Source organism: Siphateles boraxobius, unplaced genomic scaffold, assembly GCF_051911475.1.
Source record: "Siphateles boraxobius isolate OS27281-9 unplaced genomic scaffold, OSU_SipBor_1 19, whole genome shotgun sequence".
Lineage (NCBI taxonomy): Eukaryota > Metazoa > Chordata > Actinopteri > Cypriniformes > Leuciscidae > Siphateles > Siphateles boraxobius.
Window position 1 is genome coordinate 1,505,874 of NW_027508799.1, and position 19,063 is coordinate 1,524,936.

General features: G+C 44.3%; 9 non-coding genes across 9 annotated transcripts; all 9 read left to right on the forward strand.

The window, feature by feature from the left end:
- The first annotated feature begins 490 nt into the window (after positions 1 to 490).
- Positions 491 to 563, forward strand: trnaf-gaa (transfer RNA phenylalanine (anticodon GAA)). Its single transcript has one exon. It is a non-coding gene; the product is annotated as a tRNA-Phe (tRNA).
- Positions 564 to 966: 403 nt separating this feature from the next.
- Positions 967 to 1,038, forward strand: trnaq-cug (transfer RNA glutamine (anticodon CUG)). The gene has a single exon. It is a non-coding gene; the product is annotated as a tRNA-Gln (tRNA).
- Positions 1,039 to 3,465: 2,427 nt separating this feature from the next.
- Positions 3,466 to 3,537, forward strand: trnap-agg (transfer RNA proline (anticodon AGG)). Its single transcript has one exon. It is a non-coding gene; the product is annotated as a tRNA-Pro (tRNA).
- Positions 3,538 to 3,625: 88 nt separating this feature from the next.
- trnai-aau (transfer RNA isoleucine (anticodon AAU)) lies at positions 3,626 to 3,699 on the forward strand. The gene has a single exon. It is a non-coding gene; the product is annotated as a tRNA-Ile (tRNA).
- Positions 3,700 to 4,462: 763 nt separating this feature from the next.
- Positions 4,463 to 4,534, forward strand: trnaq-uug (transfer RNA glutamine (anticodon UUG)). Its single transcript has one exon. It is a non-coding gene; the product is annotated as a tRNA-Gln (tRNA).
- A 765-nt stretch (positions 4,535 to 5,299) lies between these two features.
- trnap-agg (transfer RNA proline (anticodon AGG)) lies at positions 5,300 to 5,371 on the forward strand. Its single transcript has one exon. It is a non-coding gene; the product is annotated as a tRNA-Pro (tRNA).
- Positions 5,372 to 14,451: 9,080 nt separating this feature from the next.
- Positions 14,452 to 14,525, forward strand: trnai-aau (transfer RNA isoleucine (anticodon AAU)). Its single transcript has one exon. It is a non-coding gene; the product is annotated as a tRNA-Ile (tRNA).
- Positions 14,526 to 14,749: 224 nt separating this feature from the next.
- trnaq-uug (transfer RNA glutamine (anticodon UUG)) lies at positions 14,750 to 14,821 on the forward strand. Its single transcript has one exon. It is a non-coding gene; the product is annotated as a tRNA-Gln (tRNA).
- A 3,188-nt stretch (positions 14,822 to 18,009) lies between these two features.
- Positions 18,010 to 18,082, forward strand: trnaf-gaa (transfer RNA phenylalanine (anticodon GAA)). The gene has a single exon. It is a non-coding gene; the product is annotated as a tRNA-Phe (tRNA).
- The last annotated feature ends 981 nt before the right edge of the window (positions 18,083 to 19,063 follow it).

A 19,063-nucleotide genomic window follows, 5' to 3' on the forward strand; every position in this document is an offset into this window, starting at 1 on the left:
GCGTGATTTCCAATGACCACAAAAAAAGAGGCCGCATTTCCTCTGTGCTGGAAACTTTGCACTGGCTACCTTTTAATAGTAGATTTAATCAAAAAATTGCGCTTTAAGCCATGGAAGCTGAAATGTTTGCGGCCCGGCAGCAGCAGGGAGGATGTATGTTTCGGCTCGTTGGTCTAGGGGTATGATTCTCGCTTAGGGTGCGAGAGGTCCCGGGCTCAAATCCCAGACGAGCCCATTATTAGGCTTTGCTTTTAATCTCTTCAGCCTGATTAGGGCAACCAGGATATTTGTGAGAAATTGGGGATAAAATGTGTCAGAGAGAGGCCGGTTAGCTCAGTTGCTTAGAGCGTGGTGCTAATAACGCCAAGGTGGCGGGTTTTCATCCCCGTACGGGCCACTCATTTTCTCTCTGGGACCTTCGCTCTGCTCTTCTCGAAAATGACGGGCGGTCTCCCAGACATCCCTGCTGGCTAAACCATACAAGTATCTGGCCGAAATAGCTTAGTTGGGAGAGCGTTAGACTGAAGATCTAAAGGTCCCTGGTTCAATACCGGGTTTCGGCAGAGGAACCACGTCCGCCTCTTTTAGTCTACCTGATTCCACCTAGCCTCATCGCTATCTGCCTCTCAGACAGCCAGCTAGCAGAGTGTGTTGGTTCCATGGTGTAATGATTAGCACTCTGGGCTTTGAATCCAGAAATCTGAGTTCAAATCTCGGTGGAACCTTTTTAGGTTCTTTGCGGAAGGGAGGGAAAAAACAGAGGTGATGCGCAACTGCTGACGTGGCGGTGAAATTGGCACTCTCAAACCGAGTCGGAATTGGGGAAACATGGGCTTAAAAAGCAAAGGCTTCATTTGCTCCTTGCTATCGTGCTTCTGGACTCAATGACTTAAATCCTTGCTATCGTGCTTCTGGACTCAATGACTTAAATCTCTGCTGCTCATGGGAAAAGTTGACACACGCCAAGGTTCTATCGTGTAATGGTTAGCACTCTGGGCTCTGAATCCAGTGATCCGAGTTCAAATCTCGGTGGGACCTGCTTTTGCCAGGAATGTGTGCAGTACCTCGTTCGAAAAAACTTTTTCGGCAGCACTGAGCCGCAAGAGCTCATCTAGGTAGTGCCCCTTGAAGTGGGGCGTAAAAAGGATGGACAGCACTGGAGAATGCAGGCATTGATCCCACTACCTCTCGCTTGCGCCTACTGCTTCCTACCGATTGAGCCAAAGTAAGCCCAAAGTAAGCCCACGTGAGCCAATTGTGTTTCTCTGCTGTAGCTTACTTTTGACCAATCTTGTTCTCTCCTGTGGCTTACTTTTGACCAATCGTGTTTCTCTCCTGTGGCTTACTTTTGACCAATCGCCTTTCTCTCCTGTGGCTTACTTTTGACCAATCGCGTTTCTCTCCTGGCTCTGCTCCTGTGGCTTACTTTTGACCAATCGGCGACCGCTGTTATTATCGTCATCTTTGCAATCTTTGCAACAGGTAAGTCTATTCTTCACGACTCTATAATCGATCATTATTTATTCATAAACAGTGTTTGTTTTTAGACAATTAAACATGGCAATAAAGCCAGCTAGCGTGTAATAGCACACGTTTTCTTCTGTACATGTGAACCTGCAACTTTACCATGATATACAGTAAAAAAAATTGTCACTACTGTCAAGATAATTAGCCGACCGCTAATTAAGCTATATCCTCCTTAAACCATTTTTTTGTTGTTGTTAATTTAGTATTTTTTGTGTCATTCATTACATTATTTTGAGCACAAGAAGATTTTTACTAAAACCTTTAAAAAAAAAAGTTTAATTCATATATGTTATACTATACTATGTTATACACCAGTATACATATTTATGTTATCTTTTTAAATACTATGTTATACATATTTAAAAAGACATGAATAGGCAAAAACAAGTGTTTTTTTGTTTCAACAAATGATTCTCAACTATGTTATAAAAGATATACCAAAACGATTTGATATACCATTTTAAGTTTTAGATCTGTTTGATGATCATATTATTATGAATTGTCATAAACGCCTTTATGTTATATTTGGTGTTTCTTAGTAATCTCTGCCACAAAAGCTAAACAAAACAAAACGATTTAAGCATGGCATGATACCAGCAAGATTGTACCAAGAAGTGTTATTTATTTTCTTATTAATTAGTTCATCACACTATTTACAATTTGTACACAAGGCAATTCAAAGTGATTCACAGTTGTATAAAAAACAATAATGCTTATGCTCATAATAATAATAATCATTAATTATTATAATATTATAATAATTAATTACATAAAAAAATGCTGTAGTAAAATACTTTCAGTTGGAATATGACAGCTATGTAACGTTCTGTTTATGCCTGTGTCCTTTCAGATTATGTATGCATACCCGGTTTTACGAAGAACCTCTGAGGGTCGACTCCTTATGGGGCCAACTGAGGAGGCCAATAGGAGGAAGATCGTGTTGGCAGGGAGGGCCAGGTGTAAAGAGGAGGTCTTGGCTGAGGCCACTGCCTTTGTGAGGCAGAATGGAGGGAATCCTGGAGACCAGTTCCTGGTTCTGGCTCACTGCAAGATCCAGTTTGGGAAACACCAGGGTCAGAGGTTCCTGTGGCTGCTGAAGAACTCACTGTCGTATGCCTGCTATCTGGTCAGCAGCATTTTGGGGGAGGAGGAGAGGGACAACCCGCTGTCGGACAACAAACACCTGTTCCTCAGATACACCTCGCAGATCAGGGAGGTAGGCGAGGCTGTAGAAGTGTATCAGAAAAAAACAGGCCATGCTGCAGGATGCCCACAGGACAGGAGACTCTTGGTGTCTGATGGTGGAGTTTGAGGATTTTAAGGGTAGGTCAATAAAGGAGGTGTATGAGGACCCAAGCAAGGAGGCCCAGGCTCTCATCACCTACCTGAAGAAGGCAAAGGCCGGGCCTAACACCAATATGGCCCTTTTCAAAGCATACGTGCTGAAGAGGCAGGCTCCAGCCCACGTGCCCACCGGGCTCCTCTGCAGTCCCACCGGACTCCTCTGCAGTCTCCTCCTCTGCACCCTGCCCAGCCTCCTCTGCAGTCTCCTCCTGTGCACCCTGCCCAGCCTCCTCTTCAGTCTCCTCCTCTGCGCCCTGCCCAGCCTCCTCTGCAGTCTCCTCCTCTGCGCCCTGCTCAGCCTCCTCTGCAGTCTCCTCCACAGCCTTCTGTCCAGCCAAGTGCTGCCTCTGCTCCTGCAACATCAACTGGGTCCAGTGTTGCAGACCAGGCTCCTGTAAGTAAGCTTCTCATTATTCGTGTGCAGGTCCTGCAGCGTGATTTCCAATGACCACAAAAAAAGAGGCCCCATTTCCTCTGTGCTGGAAACTTTGCACCGGCTACCTTTTAATTGTTGATTTAATAAGAAAATTGCGCTTTAAGCAATGGAAGCTGAAATGTTTGTGGCCCGACAGCAGCACGGAGGATGTATGTTTTGGCTCGTTGGTCTAGGGGTATGATTCTCGCTTAGGGTGCGAGAGGTCCCGGGTTCAAATCCCGGACGAGCCCATTATTAGGCTTTGCTTTTAATCTCTTCAGCCTGATTAGGGCAACCTGGATATTTCTGAGCAATTGGGGATAAAATGTGCCAGAGAGAGGCCGGTTAGCTCAGTTGGTTAGAGCGTGGTGCTAATAACGCCACGGTCGCGGGTTCGATCCCCGTACGGGCCACTCATTTTCTCTCTGTGACCTTCGTTCTGCTCTTCTCGAAAATGACGGGCGGTCTCCCATACATCCATGCTGGCTAAACCACACAAGTACCTGGCCGAAATAGCTCAGTTGGGAGAGCGTTAGACTGAAGATTTAAAGGTCCCGGTTTTTGGCAGAGGAACAACCTCCGCCTCTTTTAGTCTACCTTATTCCACCTCTCAGACAGCCAGTTAGCAGGGTGTTTTGGTTCCATGGTGTAATAGTTAGCACTCTGGGCTTTGAATCCAGCGATTCGAGTTCAAATCTCGGTGGAACCTTTTTAGGATCTTTGCGGAAGGGAGGGGAAAAACAGAGGTGATGCGCAACTGCTGACGTGGCGGTGAAATTGGCACTCTCAAACCGAGTCGGAATTGGGGAAACATGGGCTTAAAAGACAAAGGCTTCTTTTGCTCCTTGCTATCGCGCTTCTGAATGACTTAAATCTCTGCACCACATGGGAAAAGTTGACACACGCCGAGGTTCCATGGTGTAAGGGTTCGCACTCTGGGCTCTGAATCCAGTGATCCGAATTCAAATCTCGGTGGGACCTTCATTTGCCAGGCTAAACAGCACAAGTACCTGGCTGAAATAGCTCAGTTGGGAGAGTGTTAGACTGAAGATCTAAAGGTCCCTGGTTCAATCTCGGGTTTCGGCAGAGGAACCACTCCCACCTCCTTTAGGCTACCTGATTCCACCTAGCCTCATCGCTATCTGCCTCTCAGACAGACAACTGGGAGGGTGTGTTGGTTCCATGGTGTAATGGTTAGCACTCTGGGCTTTGAATCCAGCGATCCGAGTTCAAATCTCGGTAGAACCTTTTTTGGTTCTTCGCGGAAGGGAGGGAAAAAACAGAGGTGATGCGCAACTGCTGACGTGGCGGTGAAATTGGCACTCTCAAACCGAGTCGGAATTGGGGAAACATAGGGTGCTTCTCAATATCCCTCCTCGTCTCCTCGTTCCTCTGTCCTCCATCCTATGACCCGGAAACCGATCGAGCTCAGCCATCTTGAAGGACATCTCAATTCTCTAATTGCACCGCGAGGAGGCGAGGATCGAGGAGTGAGGAGGCTTTCAACCCCTGTCCTTTTGCACCAGGACTATCCTCACTACAGCCACCCACAGGACTGCAGCGCCCTGCCCAGCCTCCTCTGCAGTCTCCTCCTCTGCACCCTGCCCAGCCTCCTCTGCAGTCTCCTCCTGTGCACCCTGCCCAGCCTCCTCTGCAGTCTCCTCCTCTGCGCCCTGCCCAGCCTCCTCTGCAGTCTCCTCCTCTGCGCCCTGCTCAGCCTCCTCTGCAGTCTCCTCCACAGCCTTCTGTCCAGCCAAGTGCTGCCTCTGCTCCTGCAACATCAACTGGGTCCAGTGTTGCAGACCAGGCTCCTGTAAGTAAGCTTCTCATTATTCGTGTGCAGGTCCTGCAGCGTGATTTCCAATGACCACAAAAAAAGAGGCCCCATTTCCTCTGTGCTGGAAACTTTGCACCGGCTACCTTTTAATTGTTGATTTAATAAGAAAATTGCGCTTTAAGCCATGGAAGCTGAAATGTTTGCGGCCCGACAGCAGCACGGAGGATGTATGTTTCGGCTCGTTGGTCTAGGGGTATGATTCTCGCTTAGGGTGCGAGAGGTCCCGGGTTCAAATCCCGGACGAGCCCATTATTAGGCTTTGCTTTTAATCTCTTCAGCCTGATTAGGGTGTAGGATTACAAATTTTATTTTAAATGTATAATTGAGCTTCCAATACAATAGCATAGAAACTGAGAAAGTTTATTAGTGTGAATTTTGTATCTAAGGTAAATGATGTCACAAACCTGCCTGTTCCTGTCTGTCCAGCTCTCTATTGTAAGTTAAATTGGTCAGAGCACTGAGACTATCACCTTTTGTCTTTATGCACTGCCTGGCCATTAAGATAATGTGAAGGTATCGGTGAAGAGTCTGGCTGATTGGATTAGGATATTTACATTACACTGTTATGCTGATTGGATTAGGATTGGTAACACTCTCAGTCTAGGGCACATCCTTAACCCAGATGCCTCATTTGCATGCTTTTGTTTCCACCTTTATGTAACTCCTCCTCTTGAAATGTATATAAACTACAATGTAAAGTTCCCTTAGTTAGACTTGATTGAGATGACTACAGCAACGAAATAAAGAACTTATACCTCAACAATCTCCTGGTCTGCAACTCTATCTTTTCTACACTTGAGAAGAAGAAGTTCACAACAGATGGTGCCGTGACCCGGATGGAGAAACTGAAACTCAACAAAGAATGAACTTTTGAAACTTCAAAGCTCAAAGATCTCAACAAAGATCTTACTTTCCAGTTCCAGACTGAATCTTTTGAATCCAGAAAGATCTCAACAAAGCTGCCTGAGTTCGCGAACTGAATCTCAACAAAGATCTCAACAAAGCTGACTGTGTTCCAGAACTGAATCTCAACAAAGATCTCAACAAAGCTGACTGTGTTCCAGAACTGAATCTCAACAAAGATCTCAACAAAGCTAACTGAGTTCCAGAACCAAGCTCAACAAAGATCTCTGACTGAGTTTCCAGACGGAATTTTTTCCATACAACAATAATTTGGTGAGTTTCACTCCATTCAAAGAACCGTTGAAAAACCAGTAAAAATTATCCTCTGTGCCGTCAGAGAAAGAGTTATCAGACAGCTGTAGTGTTTGATTACCCAAAGTTATCCTTTAGAAGTTGTCTTTTAAAGATTAAAATATATCCTCTGTTCAGGCAGGGACGTTTTTAACATCACATGTTAAAAAGATATCCTCTGTGTCAGGCAGGGAAGATTAGTAGTATTTTGCTAATTATTTGTTTTGTTGTTTGTTACCTTGTGGTGTTACCCTCTAAAAAAATTCTTTTAGAGAAGAGAGTTTGATCCTCTGAATAGTCAGGGAAGTTGTTGGTATCCTCTGTGCAGACAGGGAAGATTTTAGCATTCAAGTTAAAATATTGTTAGCCTCTGTGCAAGCAGAGAAGAGGTAGTCTTACAGGCTATTTATTTTGGTTACCCTTTTAAAAGTTTTTCTTTTAGAGAGGAAAGTTTGATCCTCTGTTTCAGGCAGGGAAGAGTTAGCAATACATGCTAGTAATTTTGTTTTATCCTCTAAAAAGTTAGGAAGGTGAAAGATCCTTTCCGTTTCTTTCAGGGAAGATTAGCGTAACGTGCTAATATTTTGTGTTTCATCCTCTGTTTCTGGCAGGGAAGTTAAATGTGATGTGTTGGTAACAAGGAAGGTTTATCAACAGTTTGATCTGTGACATAAGTGTAGACTCTTTTGATCAGAGAAGTTTTAGTGTTTTTGATTGTGTGATAAAGAAATCCACAAAATGGTTAGAACGAATGCTAGGCTGGTTCCAACAACTGAAAAATTTGGTCTTGCGACTCCTTTGTGGTCAGATAGTGAATTTAAAACACTGTTAGGAGAACAAATGAACCTAATAGTCACTGAGAAAGTTAGAAAAGAACTAACGCAGAAATATGAGATTCATCCAGACAAAACTTGGTCGGTAGATGAGTGTAAAAAAGTACTAGGAGCAAGTATTCGCAAGAACAATGTGAAAGGCATAATATGTTGCCATAGAGAATTTGGTTTAGCACTAGCTACAGAACAGTCTAAACGCAACTCAGAGCTAGAGAAACAGATTAATGAGCTCCGGGCTAAAGTTTCCTCTTTAACCAAGAAATTGAACCGCAACAAAGATGCAGAAAAAACTGATGGGGAAGAAGTAAGTCAGCCTGATAACATTTACCCTGATTTACGAACGTTCTTTGAAACAGATGTAGCCGTCCAATCAGTCACTGATAAGCCTGTTAATTCAGTTTATGTGTGTGGAGCTAGAAAAAGATCACAGGGAATTGAGGAAAATGAAAGTGTTTCTACCCACCCTTCTGTAGTCCGAATACAAACTGTCGCAAAAGCCCTTGGACCTAAGGATATAGAACGACTCTCTGAGAGTTTACCCTCACCACGTAAACAGTTTTCTGAATTTAGAAGGGCATTGATCAGCAAAATTCGTCTATATGACATGTCGTTAACAGAAGTCACACAGTTAATGTCACAAATTTTAACTGATTCTGAATTCAACAGTTTTGAATCTGCAGTGACTTCTGAACTACAACATGCCAGTAGAGGCGATATGAGAGAAGGTGTTTTGAAAATCCTAAAGACTATCTTAGGACCCAAAATAGACTGGTCTAGAGTTACTAGCTGTGTACAAAAGAAAGAAGAAACGGTAAATGAATATACTGAACGGTTTTGTCAGTCAGCCATAACTTACAGTGGAATAGTGGATGATTCCGAAAGTGTGCTCGATGACAAAGGACCACTAATTCGTATCTGGTCAGATGGCCTTGTAGCCGAATACAGAAGAGCTTTGCCATTCCTAGATCTAACTTGGTCTAACAGAACTCTCAGAAGTAACGTTGACAGGTTAGCTGCATGGGAAAGAGATGCTGATGTTAAAACCAAAGTGAGAGTAGCAGCAGCAGCTACATTTAGCACAGCAAAACAAGAAAACAGGTGGTCTAAAAAAGAAGGGAGCTGCCACTATTGTGGAAGATTAGGACATTGGGAGAAAGAGTGTAGGAAGAAATTGCAAGATACAAAAAGAAATGCTATGCATAATTCTGCTCCTTCTCAGCCTGCTTACAACCCGGAAGCAGTTCCGCAAGTGTCCACTGAAACTTTAGGACAGCTTGTTCAGGCTCTTTTAAGAGCACAAAAAGACCAGGAAAAAAACTAATTGTTGGGGCTGTGAGTAGCTACCTTACCCCTGTAATACATCATAATGACACAAGAATTTTTGTGAAAGGTAGCATACAAGAGAAAGAAATTGATTTTTTGCTTGATACAGGTGCAGAAATTACCATAATTCCTACAAAATTGGCTAAAGGTTTAGACATTCCGTACAAGAAAACCAAATTTTCTTTAACTGGCGTAATAGGTGAAGATTCTGATTTGTATGAAACCCCGCCCATAGATGTACAATTTGGCCCAAAAACTCTGACTACAAAATTGTTATGTGCTCCATTAAATACAGGTGCAATTTTAGGCATGGATCTCCTGAGACAAATACATCTAACTTTAGACGTGTCCTCAGAATCTGCTAGCATTCAAATTTCCTCAGCACAAGTTTCTACCAATAATGTAATCCCTCCAGAGTATGCTTTGTTACAGAATCATCCAATTTGGGCTAAAGACAAGGATGATTGTGGTTTGTTGACAGGTGTAGAACCAATAAAATTGACGGGGACTCCACCTCCGGTCACCAAACAATATCCGATCAATAAGGAAGCTATACAGGGGATCAAACCTATTGTAGAAAAGTTGCTGACGCAAGGAGTGCTAGTTAAAACCAACAGTCCCTGTAACTCACCCATTTGGCCCATCAAGAAATCCAATGGGACATGGAGACTTACAATAGACTACAGAGTAGCCAATAAAAATATTGATAAAATCACCCCTCTAGTGGCAGATCCTTCCACAATTTGTAATGGCATACCATTAGAGAGTAAGATTTTTTCAGTAATTGATATGTCTAATGGATTCTTTTCTGTACCGTTGCACTCTGACAGCCAGCCATGGTTAGCTTTCACAGTTGACTATGAGCAATACCAGTGGACACGTTTGCCACAGGGATTTCAAAACTCCCCAACCATATACCATCAGGCTGTCAGACGTGATTTGTGTGACCCAGAATGTCCGGTAAAACAGTCCACTATGATCCAATATGTCGATGATATTTTGATTTCCTCAACAGATCACGAGGTACATCAAACTGAATTGGCATCATTGTTGGACTATTTGCATAAGAAAGGACACAAATGCAGCTTTCACAAAGCTCAAATTGCTAAAAAGCAAGTCACATTTCTGGGTCAAACAATTGGTGCAGGAAATAGATCCATTACACAGGATCGAGCGGCTTCAGTCAAAGCCATACCCCCGCCTACTACCATTAAAACACTCCGATCATTTTTAGGAACAGCAGGTTACTGTAGACCTTGGATTGAAGACTATGCCTCAATTGCACAGCCGCTCTATGACTTGTTGAAAGGCCATGGTAAAGATTCTGATACTGTTTGTATGGAAGAATGTCACCTCAAAGCGTTCAATGATTTGAAGAGAGCACTATGTCAAGCACCAGCATTAGGAATTGCCCAAACTGATAGAGCATTTGTGCTTTATGTCCATGAACATTTAAGCTTCAGGACTGCATGTCTAATGCAAGATCATGGGGGCAGTTTACGCCCAATTCATTACTATTCTGGTAAACTTGACATAGTAGCTCAAGGTATGGGCCCATGCCTCAGAGCAGTACAGGCAGTGCATCTAGCGCTTCAGGCTTCATCAGGAATGGTGTTAGGACAGTCTGTAAACGTAAGATGTCCGCATGCAGTGTCCGCATTAATGAATCAAGCAAAAGTCACTTCTGTCACTTCCTCTCGCTGGGGAAATTGGTTAGCAACTCTCACAGCCCCGAATATTGTCTTACAGCGTGCACCTGTCACGAATCCGTCCTCATGTATGATGTCTGCTATGACTGAAGTTTTGTTAGAGGATGAAGGAGAAATGACACACGATTGTGTTACGCTTACATATACACCTATGAGTGAAATAAAAGAAACTCCCACAGAGAATTCAGAATTTGAGTTGTTTGTTGACGGTTCAGCTCAAGTAATTGAAGGTAACAGACGAGCAGGTTATGCAGTAACGTCCACCACGGAAGTGTTAGCTTCAGGACGTCTTCCAGATCATTTTTCAGCTCAAGCTGCAGAACTAGTAGCCCTAACAAGAGCATGCACGCTAGCTTCAGGATCAGTTGCTAATATCTACACAGATTCCAGATATGCTTTTGGGGTAATTCATGATTTTGGTGTCATTTGGCAAACCAGACAGTTTCTAACTTCTGCTGGATCCCCCATTAAGCATGCTGAATTAGTGAAAGATCTAATGTTTTCCATGAAACTTCCAAAGAAATTAGCAGTGATCAAAGTGAAAGCACATCTCACAACTAATACTACGGAAGCTAAAGGTAATGCTCTTGCTGATATGGCAGCTAAACAGGCTTGTTTCTATGCAACTGTACAAGTGTGTTCAGGTAGTGCAGCACAGAAGACAATTATGCCTCCTGAATCAATAATTGATCTGTACAAAGACGTTCCTCTGTATGAAGCATGGACATGGTTAGACAAAGGAGCCACAGTGGATTCATCTGGTTGCTGGACCAAAGGGGGAAAGTATGTCGCTCCCGAATCACTGCTGCCATATTTGGCTCAACAAATACACAGTTTAGGTCACAGTGGTCCAGCAACGATGAATCACAGGTTCTCAAATCAGTGGTGGAATCCAAAATTCAGAAATGTAGCCACAGAAACAGCCAAGAGGTGTGTTACATGTCAGAAAAATAATGATATACCAGCAGCCACTACACCAGCAGCACATACCCCAGCTCCACCAGGACCATTTCGTCACCTGCAAGTTGATTACATATCATTGCCTCGTTGTAAGGGAAAAACTGATGTTTTGGTAGTAATAGACAAGTTCTCAAGATGGGTAGAAGCTTATCCAACAGGGCGTGCTACAGCTGCACATACTGCTAAATGTCTTGTCACTGATTTCATTCCCAGATGGGGATTACCAGATTGGATTGACTCAGATCAAGGTACACACTTCACAGGACAGATAGTCAAGGAAGTGTCTAGAATGTTGCAGATTAAGTGGAACCTCCACTGCCCCTATAGGCCACAAGCATCAGGACAGGTTGAACGTGCAAACAGAACAATCAAAATCAGGCTAAGCAAAATGCATCAGGAAGGAGTACCATGGGTTGAAGCGTTGCCAGCAGTACTGTGTAGTATGAGAGCATCACCTAACAGAACAGTAGGACTGAGCCCTCATGAGATTATTACTGGACGCCCCATGCAGATGCCAGGTGTGATTGATCTTAGAAATGCTGATGTACACATTACCTCAGATGCCCTGATTGCTTACTGTGAAAACCTAACAAAGGCGGTACAGAGTGCCAGAGGGAGAGTTGAGTCATGTTGGCAGACTTCACCAGAAGGGGGACACACAATCATCCCAGGTCAATGGGTCATGATAAAGTCATTCAGAAATAAGCCATTAGAACCAAAGTGGCATGGGCCACATCAAGTGATGTTGATTACAGCCGCTGCAGTATTGTGTGAGGGAAGGAAAACCTGGACTCATTGTACACACTGTAAGGTTGTTCCCCCACCAACAGGGATAGGTTAGGACACAGAACCAGTGAGGAGCCCCGGGAAGAACCGAATGCAGTAGGCTTCGGGGGTTAACCCTGGGGTGAAGACTTCCCTCATAGGCCCTATCCTAGTCCATCCTTACCTCACTGTTCTTTAGGTGTCAAAGGTTTAAGAAATAGGGAAAGAGGAAATCAACAATAGCAGACTCAGAAAAAGTTCACAATCCTAGTGTTTGAACAAATACTGCTCTACTGTCTTTTGTTTTTTTTTTCTTTCTTATTCTGTGCAGACACCACTTGATGACAGTCCGGGACCCATACGCACCAACCTCCTCACCTGCGTATGAAGCCACAACCTCCAGAAAACAACTAGACTCACTGGCGAACCAACTATCACGAAAGAAAAAAAAAAAATACACAACGCAGAGACTCACATACGAAACCTTCAATCATCCATCAACATGATCAAGATTGTCGTTCTACTAAGCATCATGGACATCGCACAAAGTGTGGACTCCAGAAACAACATATTCTTAGAGCTAATGAATATGTCAAGAAATGCCTTGTTTGCTGGAAAGGACGTTTGCATGCCACACGCACCTTCAGTAGGAGCAGGAATCCCCTGGGTGGCACACCCTATCTCCAAATGTGACACGTGTACCTTATTCAATCATCATACCAGTGAATTATACAACAAGGATACATGTCACAATACAACAATTCCTCCAGCTTCTCCGTGTTGCATTCCAGGACTACCATCCTGCAACCTAACTTCAGCTACTCCCATCATGACAGATCTACTCCTGCCAATGATGTTCTATTGGTGCATGGAAAATTATGCTCCAGCATCGACTCCACTGGGGGAAATTCCTCGTGAACGTTGCAGCTTTGTGATTGAAAGAGGAGCAGAATCCCACGTGTACGTTACTACAACAGATAAGAAAGAGGAAAATGACTTAACAGAGTGTTTCTCCAGAAACCCATCCCTACCAAATTTTTTTGAAATAAATCAGTTGTGTATGATCTCTCCACCAACTGACACTTTTTGGTTATGTGGAACTTCTGTCTACAGCATCCTCCCCAGCCAATTTAACGGAAGGTGCACCCTGGTTTATATTCTACCAGCTATCAGAGAAAATACACACTCCACCCCAAGCTCCCCACAGCTACAAAATTCAGCTCCTACCACTAACAAAGCAGATGGCTGCATTCCAGGACTCACTTGTGCACAAACATGGTGGTCAAGAACTCTTGGAGCATTAATACCATCTTATGGTGTCATGCAAGCCCTTGATCAAGTCAGAAGCTTATCGAATTCTGTACAGAAATTGGCCAATGATACGGCTTGGGCCCTTGGTAACATCACGGACACTCTCGCTTCGCACAAGATAATGATCTTACAGAACAGAGTGGCCTTGGATTACATTCTAGCAACGCAAGGAGGAGCCTGCACCATCATCGGACCTGAGTGCTGCACCGGGTTAATGGATCCAACAGAGAACTTGAACAAAATCCAACAAGACATTCTTGATCTTTCAGCAAAATTACACCAGATGACTGAAGTTAATTTTTCATGGTTCGGAAACTTGATTGGGAAACCCTGGCTGTGGATAAAGGAAATAGCAATTCTGCTGTTATTTCTTCTAATAGCATACTATCTATGCGTCCACAGTATCAAGTGTTTCATTCAACAAATGACTCACGCCCCTCACAAAGAAATGACAGTCCCAAACAGAAAAGACTATTACCCTTAAGAACTTAACGGACCCTAAATTTGCATGTTTGTTTCTGTGTCAGCATGCAATTGCAGAAACAGCAACACAGAAGCATGAGCCTGTAATGATCACAAGTTACAAGAATTTAACTTTTAAGTGTCTAAATTTGTATTTTGTGAGAGTTATTTAGAACTCTCAAAGGGGGAACTGTAGGATTACAAATTTTATTTTAAATGTATAATTGAGCTTCCAATACAATAGCATAGAAACTGAGAAAGTTTATTAGTGTGAATTTTGTATCTAAGGTAAATGATGTCACAAACCTGCCTGTTCCTGTCTGTCCAGCTCTCTATTGTAAGTTAAATTGGTCAGAGCACTGAGACTATCACCTTTTGTCTTTATGCACTGCCTGGCCATTAAGATAATGTGAAGGTATCGGTGAAGAGTCTGGCTGATTGGATTAGGATATTTACATTACACTGTTATGCTGATTGGATTAGGATTGGTAACACTCTCAGTCTAGGGCACATCCTTAACCCAGATGCCTCATTTGCATGCTTTTGTTTCCACCTTTATGTAACTCCTCCTCTTGAAATGTATATAAACTACAATGTAAAGTTCCCTTAGTTAGACTTGATTGAGATGACTACAGCGACGAAATAAAGAACTTATACCTCAACAATCTCCTGGTCTGCAACTCTATCTTTTCTACACTTGAGAAGAAGAAGTTCACAACAAGGGCAACCAGGATATTTCTGAGCAATTGGGGATAAAATGTGCCAGAGAGAGGCCGGTTAGCTCAGTTGGTTAGAGCGTGGTGCTAATAACCCCAATGTCGCGGGTTCGATCCCCGTACGGGCCACTCATTTTCTCTCTGTGACCTTCGTTCTGCTCTTCTCGAAAATGACGGGCGGTCTCCCATACATCCATGCTGGCTAAACCACACAAGTACCTGGCCGAAATAGCTCAGTTGGGAGAGCGTTAGACTGAAGATTTAAAGGTCCCGGGTTTTGGCAGAGGAACAACCTCCGCCTCTTTTAGTCTACCTTATTCCACCTCTCAGACAGCCAGTTAGCAGGGTGTTTTGGTTCCATGGTGTAATGGTTAGCACTCTGGGCTTTGAATCCAGTGATCCGAGTTCAAATCTCGGTGGAACCTTTTTAGGATCTTTGCGGAAGGGAGGGGAAAAACAGAGGTGATGCGCAACTGCTGACGTGGCGGTGAAATTGGCACTCTCAAACCGAGTCGGAATTGGGGAAACATGGGCTTAAAAGACAAAGGCTTCTTTTGCTCCTTGCTATCGCGCTTCTGGACTGAATGACTTAAATCTCTGCACCTCATGGGAAAAGTTGACACACGCCGAGGTTCCATGGTGTAAGAGTTAGCACTCTGGGCTCTGAATCCAGTGATCCGAATTCAAATCTCGGTGGGACCTTCATTTGCCAGGCTAAACAGCACAAGTACCTGGCTGAAATAGCTCAGTTGGGAGAGTGTTAGACTGGTTCAATCTCGGGTTTCGGCAGAGGAACCACGCCTGCCTCCTTTAGGCTACCTGATTTTACCTAGCCTCATCGCTATCTGGCTCTCAGACAGACAGCTGGGAGGGTGTGTTGGTTCCATGGTGTAATGGTTAGCACTCTGGGCTTTGAATCCAGCGATCCGAGTTCAAATCTCGGTAGAACATTTTTTAGGTTCTTCGCGGAAGGGAGGGAAAAAACAGAGGTGATGCGCAACTGCTGACGTGGCGGTGAAATTGGCACTCTCAAACCGAGTCGGAATTGGGGAAACATAGGGTGCTTCTCAATATCCCTCCTCGTCTCCTCGTTCCTCTGTCCTCCATCCTTTGACCCGGAAACACGATCGAGCTCAGCCATCTTGAAGGACATCTCAATTCTCTAATTGCACCGCGAGGAGGCGAGGATCGAGGAGTGAGGAGGCTTTCAGAGGAGTCATGAGCGAGGATACAAAGGTGTATCCTATGCGGAAGTGTTTTATTGACTAAACGTGACGCACGTATACATTCTCCTCCCCCTTCACATCGGTCACAATCTGTTTTAAGTATACTTTACCTTTGCAGTTTATATAAACCACACATTACACATATTTCAACAGGGTATCTTGCTTTATTATTATTTATTATGAATTTCTTAAATAAACAAACTGCAACAACATGAGGGCAGATCCTTTGAGCGCTGCTGATGACGCTATGAAGTGACGCTCGAGTGATCAAGTATTCCAATGTATAAAAAAAGCTTTCATTCGATTCCTCCATCCTCATTGTTTGTCATTCATTACATTATTTTGAGCACAAGAAGATTTTTACTAAAACCTTTTAAAAAAAAAGTTTAATTCATATATGTTATACTATACTATGTTATACACCAGTATACATATTTATGTTATCTTTTTAAATACTATGTTATACATTTTTAAAAAGACATGAATAGGCAAAAACAAGTGTTTTTTTGTTTCAACAAATGATTCTCAACTATGTTATAAAAGATATACCAAAACGATTTGATATACCATTTTAAGTTTTAGATCTGTTTGATGATCATATTATTATGAATTGTCATAAACGCCTTTATGTTATATTTGGTGTTTCTTAGTAATCTCTGCCACAAAAGCTAAACAAAACAAAACAATTTAAGCATGGCATGATACCAGCAAGATTGTACCAAGAAGTGTTATTTATTTTCTTATTAATTAGTTCATCACACTATTTACAATTTGTACACAAGGCAATTCAAAGTGATTCACAGTTGTATAAAAAACAATAATGCTTATGCTCATAATAATAATAATCATTAATTATTATAATATTATAATAATTAATTACATTAAAAAAATGCTGTAGTAAAATACTTTCAGTTGGAATATGACAGCTATGTAACGTTCTGTTTATGCCTGTGTCCTTTCAGATTATGTATGCATACCCGGTTTTACGAAGAACCTCTGAGGGTCGACTCCTTATGGGGCCAACTGAGGAGGCCAATAGGAGGAAGATCGTGTTGGTAGGGAGGGCCAGGTGTAAAGAGGAGGTCTTGGCTGAGGCCACTGCCTTTGTGAGGCAGAATGGAGGGAATCCTGGAGACCAGTTCCTGGTTCTGGCTCACTGCAAGATCCAGTTTGGGAAACACCAGGGTCAGAGGTTCCTCAGGCTGCTGAAGAACTCACTGTGGTATGCCTGCTATCTGGTCAGCAGCATTTTGGGGGAGGAGGAGAGGGACAACCTGCTGTCGGACAACAAACACCGGTTCCTCAGATACACCTCGCAGATCAGGGAGGTAGGCGAGGCTGTAGAGGTGTATCAGAAAAAAACAGGCCATGCTGCAGGATGCCCACAGGACAGGAGACTCTTGGTGTCTGATGGTGGAGTTTGGGGATTTTAAGGGTAGGTCAATAAAGGAGGTGTATGAGGACCCAAGCAAGGAGGCCCAGGCTCTCATCACCTACCTGAAGAAGGCAAAGGCCGGGCCTAACACCAATATGGCCCTTTTCAAAGCATACGTGCTGAAGAGGCAGGCTCCAGCCCACGTGCCCACCGCCACTGTGCCCACTGCATCTGTCCTCACTGCTGCTGTGCCCACTGCCACTGTGTCTGTTCCTCCTCCACCTACTGCCACTAAGAACAGCCCACTGCTGGCGACCAATGTGAAGGCCCTGTTGGCGCGGGGGAAGCATTTATTTGCTTCACAGCTGGCACAAAAGATTTTGTCTCCAGCCAAACCCTGTAAGTGGGTAAGTTTTTTCTTTTTTCTCCAGCCACTGCAGGCTCGAGAGGCCCTGCTCCTGCCCCGGCTCGTGCTACTGCCCCTGCTCCTGCCCCTTATCCTGCTCCTCCAGCATTGTGGACCCCTGGCCAGGTGTCCCAGTCGCCTGCAGAGCTTCCTGTCCACTGGAAAGAGCAACTCCCATCTTTCCAGCAAGGCTTTCAACCCCTGTCCCTCTGCACCAAGACCATCCTCACTACAGCCACCCACAGGACTCCTGGGACTTTGAATCCAGCGATTCGAGTTAAAATCTCGGTGGAACCTTTTTAGGATCTTTGCGGAAGGGAGGGGAAAAACAGAGGTGATGTGCAACTGCTGACGTGGCGGTGAAATTGGCACTCTCAAACCGAGTCGGAATTGGGGAAACATGGGCTTAAAAAGCAAAGGCTTCTTTTGCTCCTTGCTATCGCGCTTCTGGACTGAATGACTTACATCTCTGCACCCCATGGGAAAAGTTGACACACGCCGAGGTTCCATGGTGTAAGGGTTCGCACTCTGGGCTCTGAATCCAGTGATCCGAATTCAAATCTCGGTGGGACCTTCATTTGCCAGGCTACACAGCACAAGTACCTGGCCGAAATAGCTCAGTTGGGAGAGTATTAGACTGAAGATCTAAAGGTCCCTGGTTCAATCTCGGGTTTCGGCAGAGGAACCACGCCCGCCTCCTTTAGGCTACCTGATTCCACCTAGCCTCATCGCTATCTGCCTCTCAGACAGACAGCTGGGAGGGTGTGTTGGTTCCATGGTGTAATGGTTAGCACTCTGGGCTAGGTGGCGATCCGAGTTCAAATCTCGGTAGAACCTTTTTAGGTTCTTCGCGGAAGGGAGGGAAAAAACAGAGGTGATGCGCAACTGCTGACGTGGCGGTGAAATTGGCACTCTCAAACCGAGTCGGAATTGCTCGAGTTCAAGATGGCGCCGAGTATGGCTGCTGCGTTGCGAGCTCCGTCACAACATGGTAGTTTTTTGTTTGTTCTGTTTACAGTTCTTTTGTTTTTTGTCTCGGATGTTGTCTGTCTTATTCAGTACGACATACAAACACTTTTGGACATTGGTTCCGCAATCGAACACCGAAAACCGGACTTTCATTTCTTCAGTGATGCCCCGCTGTTTACAAACACGGCAGCGGAGCCCTTTGTCTGGGCAGCTTGGCCGCGGAAACGCAGCCGGAGAAGGGGAAGAAGAGCCGGCGTTCTCGTCAGAGTAAGACGGCGTGCAAATCGACCCCCGCTTCCCAGTATTCTGCTAGCAAACGTTCAGTCTCTAGACAACAAGCTCTGTGAGTTGAGAGCGCGGATCTCTTTCCAACGGGAGACGAGGGACTGCTGCATTATCTGCCTTACAGAAACTTGGATGTCTGCTGAGATTCCAGACTCGGCCATCGAAACCGCGGGGTTCTCAGTGCACCGAGCGGATAGAGTTAAAGACCTCTCAGGTAAAAGCAGAGGTGGGGGTGTATGTTTTATGATCAACAAATCCTGGTGTGATCAGAGGCACGTACATTCTATCAAGTCTTTCTGCTCTCCTGATCTGGAATTTCTCATGCTTCTGTGTCGACCATTCTGGCTACCGAGGGAATTCACAGCGGTCATTATCACGGCTGTGTACATTCCCCCACAAGCCGACA